The 16,661-nt window shown below is 30.5% G+C and overlaps 1 protein-coding gene across 4 annotated transcripts in view; it reads right to left on the bottom strand.

The window, feature by feature from the left end:
• LOC142322339 (caspase-1-like) overlaps positions 1 to 16,661 on the bottom strand; it is a 249,973-nt gene that overhangs the window by 26,868 nt on the left and 206,444 nt on the right. The window lies entirely within an intron of this gene.

Here is a 16,661-nt window from a genome sequence, read left to right as displayed (position 1 = left end):
CAGGAGTTAACTTCTGATGCTGTATCCATATGTCATCATTTTAGTCAGGTAATGACAGAAATTAAATTTTATATCTCTCACAATCTATTTTAGACCCACATTTATTTATCAGTTATATGTATCAGTTGAGTTTATTTGGGATGAAGCAAAAACTGTACTGCATGCCAATGGTTAATTTTACATAACTTCAAGTCCAATTTAATGTACTTTGAAGTACGAAAGATAAAATGGTATGAACCTAAATATAAATCTTAACCTAAATTTATACTTTGAATCAAAATTGTTACGTACATAAAGTGTATGAAACCACTTTTAATAATGAACATTATCCTCACAATTGACAAGTGAGACATTTTCCATTAAGTGGCATCATTTGGGTTTTTGTTGGGAACAGTGTAAATTCCCCTCGATATAAGCTGGAATGACATCACTGTTGCAAATTGCCAGCATTGACTGGCCTGCTGGCCATGACTCAGTGGTAGAAGATTGTTGTCTGAGTAATGATTTAATATTCAATTGATTACAATGTTACTCCTTTAACTTTTTTTAAATTATCCTTTTCCATAAATGGGTATTTTAACTTTATTTAATAATAAACATACTGTATACAATAATAATCAACATACACAATACACAAATAAACATATGAATGACAACAATGAATCAAGGATTCAACTCGCACAAATGATTTCTGAGGAATGGAAAACTGTAAATAAGTTAATTACAGTGTGGTGGTGATGGTAATGACATGCCATGCAGCTATGATATCATTCCATTTCATACCAAGGTATGTTTCCACTACTCCAAAGAAAATGTAAATGCTGGTACTTGAAAATGGAAAAGATCTGTCAAGTGTAACTACAGAAAAAATATAATTAGATCACATAAGTCATATGGTTTCATTTGTATAATACTTTGTTCCTACAACAGTTACAATAACACTTAGTGGATACTTAATCTTATTTGCCGCTTTTTTTGTTTTTGTAAGTGCTATCATAATGAACTTCAATGTCTTCAGATAATTATGATGCACATGCACACAATTAAAATATTAAAAATGAGAATATTAAGAGTGTCTTCTTGTCAGATCTTTAAACAAAAGTAACTGTCTGTTAAAACTTTTTAACAGACTTCAAAAAAGGGAGATTCTTCTTCCTTTGATCTCTCTAGGAACTACAGTTCCTATCAATCGAACATAGAGCTGAGATGCTTACATGGAAAAATATAGCAAACAGTTAAATAAACTGTTTGCTTCTAGTACTTGGCTTAAGTCCTGATTATCAACAAACAATTTCCACTTAAATAAATAATGTTAATTGTTTAATTTACTTTTCTGATTACGCTATCCCCTAAAAGGAAAATATCTGTTTCTTTAAATAAAACTAGTATTCTTTCTTAGTTTACAACCAGTACATAATTTTATGAAACCTTGGCCCGACTACAGTTAGCAGTCAACCATGTCTTCAACTAAATTAGAAAGAATCATGTCATTCACTCATTTTCTGGTTGACAAATTCATTCTATTTAAGCTACAAATCTACTGACATTAACATTAAACATCTCCTGATTTTTATATACCATTGGCACATTAAATATGTAGAATGTATTTTGACCTAATAGCACACCATTAATTAGGAATGAATGCTTCTTAGGAGGTAAGGAAATGGTCAATTCTGTAATTATTTAAAGAGTTCTTGTATAAGAATTAATCGCTACCAGGGACCAAAGTTTTATATTGTACCATAAATATATCAATTTATCTTTCAGGTTGATGAGCAGCAGTAGTACAGGTCTGGATGCTGAAAATTCTAATAAATAAAAATTTCACTTTTAGTCTATAGATATAAAATATAAAACATAATTACGCTAAACTCGTATTTTGATTTTTTTAAATTAACCGGACAAGACTGAAATGAGAAACCAAGTAATAAATTTTTCTAAACCTCTAACCTAAAAGTCGAACAGGAAATAGCCAAAAATCCTATTTTAAGTTTACAAAATTGGTGGTACAGGCAGATTTTTAATTTTTATCATGTTAAAATACTTACTAGAAAATAATACCACAAAGATCGAATCTTTTGAAAAAAAATTATAAGTAAGGCGACAGATTCCCGCTAAAATATTAACTTGCACTACGCGCGAAAACACGACGAAAGACAAGTTGCAACTGGTTTTCGATAACACGAATGATCGTTTTTATATATGGCGGTGGAGATATTTAAACTTGCTGAACCCTACGTCAACCCACTAGTGTGTGCGATTTTGGTGAACTAAACATCCACCATCTGTTAAAAGGTGGTGTGAATGTCATAGATACATGTTAAGGTGCTATAGTACACAACTTTATTTCACAGTTGCAAAAATTTAATTAATGGAATCTAATTAGTGCTTATTAAATGATATTTATAAATCTATATAGTTTAATTTCAGGAGAGAGAAATACATTTAACATAGCGTTATAATATTATATCACAAAGGAGGGAGATTACTCTCTTTTGTGAGAATGTCATTTAAAAGTTCTAAATAATGTTAATAATTAAATCTAGGCAGTTCAAATAGAGTGGTAAAATAGATTAAAAAATAATTTAATACAACTAAAGTACCTGTTGTACGATCGTCATTAGTACAAAAATATACGATACATAAGCGTTAAAAGTAAAAGTTTTTTTTTAAATAATGGAAATACAGTGTGTAAATAAATATTGTGGGGAAATAATTACATAAATAAAAAACGAAATAATATACCCTCAAAACAATACTACAATTATCATCATGATTTTTTGTGAGGTAAACATGTTAGCTTCTAACACACGGTTTTTTATACTCTATTTATATATTATATAGGTATTTAAGAATAAAATAAAAATTACGTATAGAAACTCGTTATCGGTGCCAAGAAATAATAAAAATCTAAATTTATTGTTTTATAACTGATTTATAAATTACTTTTTTTTTAATGCTAGGCATTTTTTTAAAAATCTAAGCACATTTTGTAGTACGATTTAAAAATCAGAACATGGTGTTTCTCTCAGAATCACTACCTTCAGCAGTGAGAGAGATAGTTATTTCTCGTAGCGAAGATAAGAACCGTTGAGAAATAGATTTGTCTCTTAGTGGTGGGATAAACGATTTTTTTTCAGGAATCGATTCTATTCAATTCTCAGAAAGGATCATAAAAATGAATCGTTCGTCCGATTCAATGATTCTTCCTTCCCACCACTACCAGTACTGAAAACTCTCATGCGCATGCTCTCTTTTTCTTCTTCACTCATGTTTAGCGGTTCATCTCTCTTCATACTCCTGTTCGACTAAATCGATGTATAGCTACTAAAAAATGTGTTCGATTCTTCTCTTTTCAACTCTTAAGTAAACATCTGATTCTTTTTCGGTTGAATACGATTTTAGTAGCCGTTCACTTCTAATACGCAGCCTTTATTCCCGTCATCTAAGTCCAGTAAACCCTTTTACACGTATTATATGTAAAGGTATTGAAAAAATAATCTATTTAAATAAAAAATAGCTGCTAAAGGTTATTTTACATCACAAAATTAAAATTGTTCTTGATTTCGTAAATTATAGTACAGATTAATAGGACATCATTAAAAACTTCAAGAAAAATCACGCAACAGTAACAAGGTAAAAAATTTAATGGGGTTTAAAATAAAATATGTTACCGTTGCATAACAATTTGGCATAATATTGATCTTTAAAAAATCAATATTATTTATTATATCTTTATTTATCAAAATGCATTAATGAATAAAAAATAAAATATTTTTGATGTGGTAATTATATTATTCAATATAAAAAAGTTTTGTTTCATTTGGTGAAAACCATTTACAAAAGCTGGCTAGGTTTGTGAGCTATTGTGTGGTTCAGCAGATTGAGATAGAAAAAAGTTTTTAAATAAACATGAAAGTTGAGACAAGATACAGGACAGATAAAAACAACAGGGGATTAAAGGGGAAAACCATTAATAATGGTCATCCTTATATAATATATTAGGATAACCATTATCCTAATGGTATTACCTAAATAAAATTTACAAAATAATTCTGTTTAAAATGTATTTAAGAATAAAATATAAATGAATCTGAAAATAAACAATTAAAAAGACAATTACTTTGAGAAACCTTGTTCAACCACAGCATTCCAATGAAGACTTTTGATAAAATAACATAAATTTTGACTACAAACCTTACAATTTTTCAACATGGCTTCAATCATTCAGGTTGGTTGGTAGTCTGGTGAGTGAGTGAATGGTAATACAAAATTAATGGTATTTTTTTTTAAATATGTATCTTTGAAAACATTACCAAGTTATAAATTATATTTTTGGTTGTTACAGGTAAAATGTAAAAGTAAATTCAAGTGTTGAGATTGTTCATGACATGAGAATGTAGGATTTGCTCAAGGATAATTGTAAAATAATTCATACAAATCTGATACAAGAACCATACTTAAGGAACAGAAGAGATACTCCTCCAGTTCAAAGGAGACATGAAAAAATATACAAATTCAAATTTACCAAAGGCAGAGTATGATATTCACCTCTGGGTTAATTCAAGAATTCAGTTATTTTTGGTGTATCAATCAGATGATTGCAGAAAATAAATGAGAAGAAAAAGGCTGGATCTATCAGAAATTCATCTTTCATAAACAAAAATTAAAACATACCTATCAAAGTAAAATATACTAACTTGTGAAGTTGCACATAATAATACCATTTCCTAACAGTCATTATGGAAGGCTGAAAATTATAAGGATTTGAATTTTCATCAAATGTTTCATGCCTAGGTTGAATATGCTATAAAATTAAAATTACTGTATGTAGGAATTTTCAGAAAATATTTTTTCTAAATTAGTTTTTACAATACTTTAAATGAAGATTTGTCTTTGACTGCTTTAATTAAGAATTATAATCAGTAATATATAGTTTTGACCAATTTTCAGTTTGAACCAAACTATATTGTTATCAAAAGGTGGTCTAAAATAGACTGCTTTAATCAATAAAAAATTACAACTTCCATTCAGTAACAATTATTTTCAGCATTATAATGTTCATCTGTTTGCTGTGAATATTTTATACAAGATTAACTCACAGTAGGCAACTCTAATTACAACTTTTGTGTTAATGTAATGTATGGCGACACATAACTCTATGTGGGATTTAGTTACTTTGAGTTGGGGAAGAAATAAAGTTTCATCTTGTTTGTTAAAATTAATAGCTGCTACTTATGTAAACAAAAGAATTCAAAATCCACTGATTTTATTTGCCAAACATACTCTCCTGAATAAAGAATACTTTTCTTCTACAGAGGTGAACTCATAAATTTTCCAGTACTGTATAATTTGATTTTGTATTATAACAGACTCCAAGAATATGGTCCACAGGTGGCTAGCAACATGACAATGTTATAAAAGATGTACATTCATTTCAATGAAGCAAAACTTATATTTTTCATATCAAATGTTTAACATTTTTTGTGAATTAGATTTCTTGTGACTTATTTTGTTATCATTTGCCTGTAGGTATAAAAACCATTTTTACATGGTTAGAATTTTATTATATTTTTCATTGGCCTACAAGTTAAAACAAATTTTATGTGAAAGGACAATTTTTTATTTCTCCAAAAAGCAATACCAAAACTGTGTTCCAACACCAGTGCACCCCTGTTCTCTACTACATATATTTAACATTTCTAGTAACAGGTCATAGATATGTGACTTGTGACCAAGATTTTTGTATCTTTTACAAGAAAAAGCATAAGGGCAAAACAAAAACTTCTGAAGCAAGATTAACAGTGCTATGGTTAACAAGCATACATGTGATGCAAATGAATAAAGATGCCTTTGGAATAGTGGCTGAATAATTTAATCAATAAAATTTGTGGTTAAGGTTTCAAAAAAGCAAAACCAAAATAGTCTTATAAAACATCTTTTGTTCTAAATGCATTCTACAATTAGTAAAAGATTTAAATGTATAATGTTATGCAAGAGTTTTGGCTACCTTGACACTATAAGCTTCAGATGACTTGTGCCCATATTGTGATGCCCTTGACGATCTCAAGCAAGTGATTTTTGTGTGCGATAGTGGACGAATCCAAGGCTGGTACGTAACCTGCTTGACATAAACAACATAATTGGTGTCATACTTGTTAGAGGTGGAATGTGGTCTCCAAAATGGTGGGGAGCATCACTGCAGGGAGGGGCTGAGGATTTGGATATGGGACAGCATATGGGATCTCCATCTGTATCAATTAGGTTATATTAGACTAGTCTAGGTTAGGCCCAACCCAGTGGTGAACTCATCATTGCAAATCAGCTGATTCTGAAGTCAATAGTTCTAAGGTTCAAATCCAAGAAAAGGCAGTTACTTTTATACAGATTTGAATACTAGATTGTGGATACCTGTGCTCTTTGGTAGTTAGGTTTCAATTAACCATGCATCTCTCAGGAATCTTCAAACTGAGACTGTACATGACTACACTTCATTTACATATCATCCTCTGAGATAATAGCTTGTGATGGTTCCAGAGGCTAAACAGAAAAAGGAGTCTAGGTTAAGTCCAAACAATGAGTGAAGTGAATAAAAATCAGTAAGTACTCAGGTCTGAAATGAAAAAGTAAGTACTGATTTTGATGAGAATAAACGTCTACTATTACTGACAAGTTACAACACTTAGTGGATGAAGTGAGGACTGATAATAAAGAGTAATTACTTGTTGCAACATAAGTAAACACTGATTGAATGACATCATCGTACGCACGTATTCGTTATAGAAAAAGTTGAATTATGCCTGTTAAAATTTTTTATATTTTAAACAATTGTTAAACATTCATACGGCTACAGATCTTGGTAGCGGGTAACATCTAGCCATGGAAGCGTGCGTTGATGACATTTTTGAGTGTGATGATGAAACTCAGTTTGAGGAGCCTATTTCTGGTACAAAAAATGAACACAGTAGAAAATGCTAAGTTAGTCTTCTTAAAAACAATAAAGTGGTTTTAAGCAGAGTAATGATGCCGAAAATAGTATCGGCTAAAGAAAAATTACGGAATTTAATATTGTTAGAATATGAGAAAAAACTGAACAAAAAGCAACTACAGAGAAACTTAAGAACATCATTAATAATATAAAAACAGCTGAAAAAAAGACTAATAAAACTGCTACAGGCAACAGAAAAATCAGTTTGTGTGACTGGGAAAATGAATTTATTGAAATGATGAAGTTCCAAGATAACCCACTAACCCTTAAAGTTCCTGGTGAAGTATGTGTTGATACATCAAAAAATGTAGACTTTAATGTCTCTGCTGAATAAAGTAGCAATGATTCTTCCACTTCTGGACAGGACTTTTTAAAAAAATATCAAAAGGAGAAAAACTCAAGACTTTGAGACTGAAGAAAGTTTGAAGTTAATTATGCCAGAGCTGCAGAGAATGGTGCTACTAAAACAACTTAAGTTGATTGAACTGCAGATGAAAAAAGAGGAGCGTATAATGCCATTTTTGAACGAATAGGAAAAAAGCAAGAGCCATTAGTAGAACAGGAACTCTGTCAATATCTTATTCTACAGTTTATCAGCCGAATGAAATTTTTAATTTTTCATTAAATAAATAGACTAATAAAACTTTTGTATAATTTTACCTACTCTTTCCTTTTAAAATTATAAATAAAATAAATAGACAAAAAATAAGAAAGATAAACAAAAGCATGTTAAAAATATAATACATGTGACCTTGGGGCTGATTTGCTAAGCACAATCAAAAAATTATGTGCTTGCAAACCACACTCACAAGTAGCGTGCATGTTCAAAGTTGTAAGGTGAGGGGTTCACGTGTAGTCCCCTATGATTGACCTAACTCAACCGGGTTATAGTTCAAGCAACTGCCAAAATCCAGTTGTAACCACAACTTGATTTTGTATGTGTACATTTGTTCATCACAAAAATTATGAATTTGTATTAAATGTTTTTTCTAAAATTGTAATCGTTTATTTTATTATTGTTATTTTTATCTTTTTTGTAGAGATCTAAGGAATATAATAAGGTTTTTTTACATTTTAATTATCAGTTGCAAGTGTATGTCAACAATTTCTTTTAGTTTTTCTTGCCCTCTCTGTATCAGAGTTATTTCCCCATCTTCATAATCTAGTGCGTCTGTAAATTCATTTTCTATAAATTCAGTTTCATAATTATTATTTAAATGCTTTGCGAAATTATGAAGCACTACACAAAGAACAACAACTTTGGGAACATTTTCTAACTTAATTCACACAAGATTTCCAAGTATAGTGAATCTTTTTTTTAATTGACTGAACATTCTTTTTAATATAATTCGTTCTTTGTAATGATGACTATTATATACTTTTTCTTCTCTACTTGTTGCAGAAGTGAATGATGCGAGCGCCCATGGCGAAATCCCATACCCACTGTCTCATATGACAAAGACACACACTGATCTCATATGGGTAGATAGAACTTTATGGACTGAGCTTCTTCTCCATATCCTACTGTCATGCATACTTCCAGGCCATGATGCAGCTATACTTGTGAATCTTTCTGTAGCGTCACAGGTTGCCTGTACATTAATGCTTGCATAACCTTTCCTATTTATATAGGAATCTTCTATTTCGATGGTTTTGTAATTTGTACATGAATGCAATCCAAAGCGCATATAACAGTAGGAATTTTAAAGTGTGATAACCACTCTTCTTGCACTTCATTAACTTCTTCCATAGTTTCAGGAAAATGAAATAATTAGGACATAAAAGTTTTTCCAACAGTTGTCCTGTTAACCCCGAAGTCTTCAGCAATACCTGACTGATAGCCAGGATCACTGAGATATCGCAAGAATGTTTCCATCTTCAAATCCAATCTCAAAGCACCACCTCTTGTTTCATTACTTTCATCTAAAAATGTCTGCGCTAAAACCACTACAGATTGGTTTTCAAAGCAAAGTAACTGTTTGTATTTACTTGGAGTAATTTCTTGTTGCTTCTTGTACACTTTACACTCATGCATTTTCATACAAGCTGCCATATCTGTATAAAAAAAGTCAGCACAAGACCATCCTGAAATATGAGCAAGTAAATACTGAAAAATATCGCTAAGTATTCTGTTTTACTCTCACAATTTCAAGTAGGTACTGAATACCGTAAGTATCCACTGGTAATTAAAACTGAATACTGGAGTTGCAAGTAAGTACTGGCAGAAGTCAAGTACAGTCAACACTATTAGTAAATACTTGTTTTATCTCATTTTCTTCAGCGATTACTTGAAAAACAAGTAAAAGGTTTTACTTATTTTTATTCACCTTTCTGAATGATGTACGTGTTCTGTAGTTACTCCACTGAGTTCCTTGCCGGCCCTTTCTAACAGACGATTCTCACCAGTGAATGAGTTGTTCTTATGGTGGGTCTGGCCTTTGCTGGTGTGGGTCCTTCACTATTGTCTGTGCGGGTGAATGATAAGAGATTTCCCCTCCTCCAGTGTAAAAAAAGTATAATGCTTAAGGGAAAGGGCAGTAACAAATTAATGACATCAAAAGTTGTAGTTGGAGCAATGTTGACTAAAATAAATTCTGTCTACCTATATTGTACGAGTGCTTTTGGGCAAAATGTTTACCAGTTCTATAAGTGATGAATGAGTAAGTAAGGTTGAAGAAACTAGTATTCTTCATGCTAGTACATATGTACTTATACATATATTTTAAAACGTAGAATCAATTCTATTAAACTGATAAATGAACTTTCAAATGAATAATGATACAGAATTCATTATCAGTGTTAGATGCTATCTTTCTTTCATTAGGCCATTTTCCATTTTGATTTTTAATAATCACTTACAATTAAAAAACTGATTTAATTTTATTAATAAAATATTTATTAAAAACATCTGATCTTTGACAGATGCAAGCAGTAATCATATGCAATAATTAAATATTATTTCACTAATTTAAGAATAGTTAAAAATCAAAATTATTTTTTGATTTTTAAGACAGAAGATGATGTTTGGACCACAAGATATCTCTCCAACATAACTTTTTGGTTTTATTAGTAAATTTAAAAGTAATTTAAAAAAAAAAATTGTTTAGAATTCTGTAGTCACATTCACCTACACTATTTTATTATTATAAACTGTAATTAAAAACCATGCTTATCCCTGAAGTTGTACAAGCTGTGGTATACTGAAGTCATTCATTAGAAAGTATATAACAAGATCACATTAACAATATTCCACAGACTGAATTTTATTATGTGCTTGTATAAGTTTATCTAACCTGTAACAGATTATGGCTGTGAAAACCAGAATAAAGACCACAGTGTCCAGCCAATAACAAACATGGAAATTGTATTTTCTCACAAAAGAGCATTCATTTATTCTTCCTAATAGAGTTCTTTTTCCTTGGCAACAAGAAAAATTGCTATTCCAGATAAGAAAAATGCAGTAAGTAGAATTTCTTTCATTCACAAATTTGGTGATAATTGGAGTGTAAATGATTGGAAAATGGAGATATTAGGAGTATTCAAACATACTTATCTAAATGACATATAAATAAGCTAGAGTATATTTAGCATATGTGAGCATTATACTGATAAGTATTCCAGGAATAACAATTATTCTCAGAATTTTTATATGGTGAAGTCTTTGTTTTTTATGTAATCTTTATTCAGTTTTGTACTTCTATTGTTAGAATTAACATCTAATAAAGATCTTGCATTTACTTTATTCGAATGTACATCCAATGTATAATAGAAAGAATATCTATTTTGTAAAATTTACATGAATAAGTGAGTTTGTTTTTTAAAAAAATATTGTTAAGAAATAACTTATATATACAGTAGTATCATGAAGTTCCCAGGACTTTCATAACCTATTATACTTATAAAAATAATGTAAAAAGTTCATACAAACAAATGTTCTAAAATGCTTCATTTTTGAGTTACAGATAGTTAAAGATTTCACTTGAATTTCAGCCACCCCGTTGAAATGAGGTCATATTAAAATTTTTAGCACATTAATAAAGAGGCAGAATTAGTGATTTCTTATGGTTTTTGACCTGAAAAAAATCAAATAAAGTAGCTGTTTCTGCAGAGCATTTGAAAATTCTGGGATGAAAATGAATAAATTTGGGTAAAAAACCCTGTTTATGTCTGAAGTACAATAACTGTTAAATGGATGATAATAAACACATAAAATTTTTAAACAAAAATTATAGAGAATTTAATTATAAACAAAAGATAATTTGAATAATACAAAGAAACATTAGAAAAATTCAAATTTTATTTAGAAACGTATATTACTACATTTTTCAGAATAGTACTTATTTAATGTAAATAAAAACCAAATTCTTTTTTAGCGATGTAAAAATTTGTAAAAATAAATTTACTGTTAAAAAAAAACCTGTACATTATACAATTGTAAAATAAAAATTACTTAGTTAATAATTTTTTTATTTAAGACTGAAATACAATAAATTATTATTGAAATGTTATTTCAAAGTTGACAATAAAATAACAGTTGATCAACAATGCACAGTAATGTATCGGTGTTTAAATCATTCTGTAAGGTACATTTAATATACTGGGTAGAGTGAACTGTGCTGTCGATAGAGAAGGTTTTCTGTGAATTTTATTTTGAACATGATCAGTCTATCATTGAAGCAACGGCATACTTATTTACAACAGAGGAATACACTTACATGGTATTTATTACATGGTATTTATACATTTACATGGTATTCATTTTGGGCAAGTGTAATAGTAATAATAAAGCTGCTGTAGTAGAATATGAAATACGTTTTCCAAATCACAGGATTCTACATTCCAAAACAATTAGTACAACTTTTACAGTCTTCAAGGAAATAGGTTCACTACCTAATATTCATACCGCTACAAATGATCTGTCTAACACGGTGCTGTCATTGATGAAATTATTATTGATGCAGTTAACACAGTCCAGGAGTCAATAGATGATGTCTTTCTAAGTGGATCGGAGTTTCACATTTGATGGTTTGGAGAACATTTAACAAAATAAGTTTTTAAATCCTTAACATAAACAACCAGTTCAACATCTACATCCAGGAGACGGCCTGCTTCGCTTGGAGTTCTGCAACTGGTGTAATATATCATAACATATCGATAACTCTAAAAGTACGTTTTGTTTACAGTTGAGGCAAATTTCACTCGAGATAGTGTCAACAAGTTGCACAGTGAGCATACATGGGCTAAAGTAAATCCTCATGAAATGGTGGAAGGCAATTTTCAACATCAATTTAATGTCATTGTATGTTGTGGCCTTTTTCACAATCAGCTGTTCATATTACTTGGCTGCTTAAATGCTGAGGTCTATTTGTAATTTCTTCAAGAATTGCTGCAGCTGCTTGAAGATGTTCCTCTAGCGCTGAGATGCAAAGTTATACTAGCAACATGATGGTGCCTCCCAATTTCTTTTGTGCCACTTCCACTCACTTAAATTATCACATCCCTGAGAAAAAGATCAGTTGTGGGAGCCCATGTTCCTTGCCACCAAGACCGCTTGATCTAACAACTATAGATTTTTGTGTCAGGGGTTGGATGAAAAATATGGTATAAAAAACAAAAATACCTTCTTTTGAGGAATTAATTGCCAGGATTATGGATGGGGCTGAGCAACTTAAGTGAACAAACAGAGCAACAAAAGCGTGCCAAGAAATGTGTTGAAAATGGCAGGCTCATTTTTGAACATTTATTATAAACTGGTATGTGTAATGCATTTTGGTCTAGTGTACTGTTTCTAAATAAAATTCAAATCTTTCTAACTTTTCTATCTTTTATTCGACTTACCTTACATCAATCTGTTAATAATTAAATTCTCTATAATTTTTGTTTAAAAGTTTTGTGTTTATTACCCATTTAACGAAGTAATTGTACTTCAGATATAAACAAGGGTTTTTACCCAAATTTATTTGTTTTCACCCCAGAATTTAAAAAAACTACTGCAAAAATGGTTCTCGAATCTATTTTATTTGATTTTTCAATTCTGCCCCTTAATTAATATCCTAAAAATTTCAGTTTGACCTCATCAGGGTAGCTTCCGTAACTTGCAAACAAAATATTTTAGGACAAATGTTTGTATGAACTTTTTCCATTATTTTTGAGAGTAGAATATGTTACGAAGGTCCCCGGAGATCTTCGTGATACACCTGTAATATGTAATATTTTAAGGAATAACTTAAGTTATATACATCATATATTTTAAGAAATATATTACTATGAGGTTATACAATTCAAAATGTGGTGTTTTTAGTAAAGTAAAAACATTTTTTTCATTTGTAACAAAAACTTAGCTTAGAATATTCATTCTGATAATATAAGAAAACCTAAAAACATTAAATCTGCTAAACTAAGTGATGTATTGAACTAAATTATAGAGAAAAGTAATTGAAAATCTTTTACATTATGTTGAAATTGAAGAGAAATATCAACAGATTTATTAATGATCAAAAGAGATTGTGTGGACCAAACAAACATTGAAGATAATGAATTAAATTGCCTTAATACATTTCCACTTTACACTAAAATAAAAACAAAATTCAACTGTAAATTTGGTCTTGTTCTTGCTCAACATTAACCTTTATACGAGTGGTATTTACTAGCATATTATTTAATTTATTGAAGAATGATCTGCAGAACGTAAAAGTCTTTCGTTGTGGTATAATTACTTATTGTAGCTCTATTTAAATAAATTACTTTGTAGGAGTAATAAAATCAAAGAACATGAAAAATGAATCATAAGTACTATTTTTGAGGAGCCTAAACTTAAAATTAATTACTATTCTGGAAATTTACAAGTTCAATGCAAATAACTAATAAACTAATGAAATTGGTAGTTCAAGGTTGGGATGTGCACTACTACATCTTGTAACTGATAATGAACTATGATTATATATATATATATTGTAAAAAGTAAATTATATGGTATCTGTATCACAAAATACAAAGAATCAACTGATTCTTAAATATAAATATACAAAATATAAACTCCCAAAACATAGTAATTAGATAAGTTATACTTACCATATTCTAATAATCAATTTTTGCAGGATCCCTCACCTTCAGTTAGCATTGATTACTTTACATATATAATTCTATAGTCATTAACATGCAAGTTTATAATTTCTAAAAGAAAACAATTTTGACAAAATAACAAATTATAAATGTTTTAATATAATTATAAAATTCAATACCAACTGAAGATGCAGGATCTTGTGAAAATCGATTATTGGAATTAATATGAAAAGTATAACTTACCTAATTACTGTGTTTTGGTGTCTTATATTTCACATAATATTATGTTGTATTAACACAGTGGTCAATGTGTTATGGATTATTTGAATTTTCAAAAAAATTGTATATATATATATATATATATATACATTTACACATCATGTCAAAATACTAGTTGGAAATTACAGCACAAAAATCAACAAGGAAAACATAAAGAGAGAAAGACTAACTTCCTTCTGTAGAATGTTTAACCTAAAATTAATGTCATTGTACTTCAAAGCGCTCCCAAGAAAGAAGAAAACATGGGTCTCTCCAAACTCTAAAATGGAAGAATTCCAAATTGGCTTATTTAGCAATAACAACTAAAAATCAAAAGGAAATTCTGAACGTCAAAACAAAGAGAGGAATCAACAGGGATTCTGATCACTAACTTTTGGAAATAAAGTTAAAATTCCAACCAAATAGACCCAAACTGAGAACACCAACAAAACCGAGAATAGATATAAAATATTAGGATATAATCAAGAAAAGTATTTGGACGACTGAACAAACAAAATTTAGACAAAGATTCGAATGAAATTAAAGAAACCCTTACCAAGGCGGCAATGAAAGGAATAGTGGAACCAAAAAGGAAACCGAAACACAGATGGTGGAAAGGAGAATGCAACACGGCGCTGAAAAAAGTGCAAAAGTGTGGAAACTCTGGCACTTCAACAAACAGAGGGCAAATGTAACAAAATTAGGAAACTACAAAAATAATAGAGACTTCAAGAGGCATAACAGTAAGAACTTTTCTACAAAATTTTCAGAGAACTACAAGGATACCGGCCAGCAAACTTATGATTTGGGAAAGGGGATGGAAAACTGGCACTCAAGAAGGAAAACTGCCAAATACTAGCCAACTATTTCCAGACATTACTCAACTGTTACAAACCCAAGAAATTATTTAGATTTAAAACAAACCAGAACCCCAACATGGAATTAGAACCAGCCACAGAAGAAATTCAATTCATTACAAAAATGCTAAAAACAACACAGTGTCAGGAGGAGACTGTATCATGGCAGAAATGTTAAATATGAAGAAAAAACCATCATAAAGAAAATACAGCAGATGTGTGAGGAGGTATAGGAGATCGAGAAGACTGGAAATGTGTGTTCATCCATCCATTGCTCAAGAAAGGAAATCAAACAGACACTTACAGCTATAGAGGAATATCACTTCTTCCTGTAACCTAGAAAATCCTATCCAAACTTCTATTGCATAGAATTGACAACTAAGCAGATTATCTAATAGGAATACATCAAGTAGGATTCAGAAAGGGCAAAACGTCCTTTCCTACAGGGAACAAATCTTTAGGCTCAAAACATCTTCAGACTCCGAGCACTAAGATGCACCAACACCATAGTCATGTTCATAGATTTCAAAAAGGCCTACAACTCCATTGACAGAAAACTGCTCTTTAAAACACAAGGATTTGGCATCAACAGAAAAACAACTCTAATCAAACAAACCCTAACCAACACTACCTCCAAAGTTAAATTCTTTGGAGAAATATTGGGACCGTTTGAAATAAAAAAAGGAGACAAATTGATGGGCTATCACCCACTCTGTTCAATCCAATTCTGGAAAAAATAATAACATGGACTGGAAAAAGAAGACATCAAAGGGATACAATTAGGAAAAAGGAAACACAATCTGGTAATAGTGTTTAGTGTTTGCAGATATCATTGTACTAGTGCAGAATAAGGAGGAAGCTCAAGTAATGATGGAGAAACTGCAAGAAATCACTAGAAAAACCAGCCTATCTCTTACAAAAAAAGAGATACACGAAAATTAAACACAAACAGGAAAAATTCATGAAACTGAAATATGGCAACATCAAAAGAGTAGACAACTTTACTTAGGAGAATGGATACAAACCAATGTACTGGATAAAATAGCAAACACAGTTAAAAAATTGAAATGAGCTTATTGAATTACACAAAAAAGATACAACAAATGTAGCATAACCTACAAAACCAAAATCAGGTATTACATGATCAGCCAACTGGAAGGGGGGCTACACACATCAAAATGTCTTAACACTCAATAAGAAAGGAGAAATACAAGAAATTGGGAGAAGAGAAAGGCAAATATTCAGGAAAATATTAGGACCAAGAAAAACAAAAGACAGCATCTGGAAAATATGGATAAATGAGAGCCTCTACAAACATGTGGAGACCTTCACAGACACCATGTGGAAGAGACGCGTAGAATTCTATGGGCATCTCAAAAGAATGGACAACGACAAAATGACCAAAATCTTCAACCATCTTACACAGATGGAAGCAATGATAAACTACTGGTTAAACACAAAAGGACCTGGGAGATATGATTACAAATATGAATGAA

This window comes from Lycorma delicatula, chromosome 3 (genome assembly GCF_047948215.1).
Source record: "Lycorma delicatula isolate Av1 chromosome 3, ASM4794821v1, whole genome shotgun sequence".
Taxonomy (NCBI): Eukaryota; Metazoa; Arthropoda; class Insecta; order Hemiptera; family Fulgoridae; genus Lycorma; species Lycorma delicatula.
Note: the sequence above shows the minus strand (reverse complement) of the source record. Positions and strands in the feature narration are given on the sequence as shown.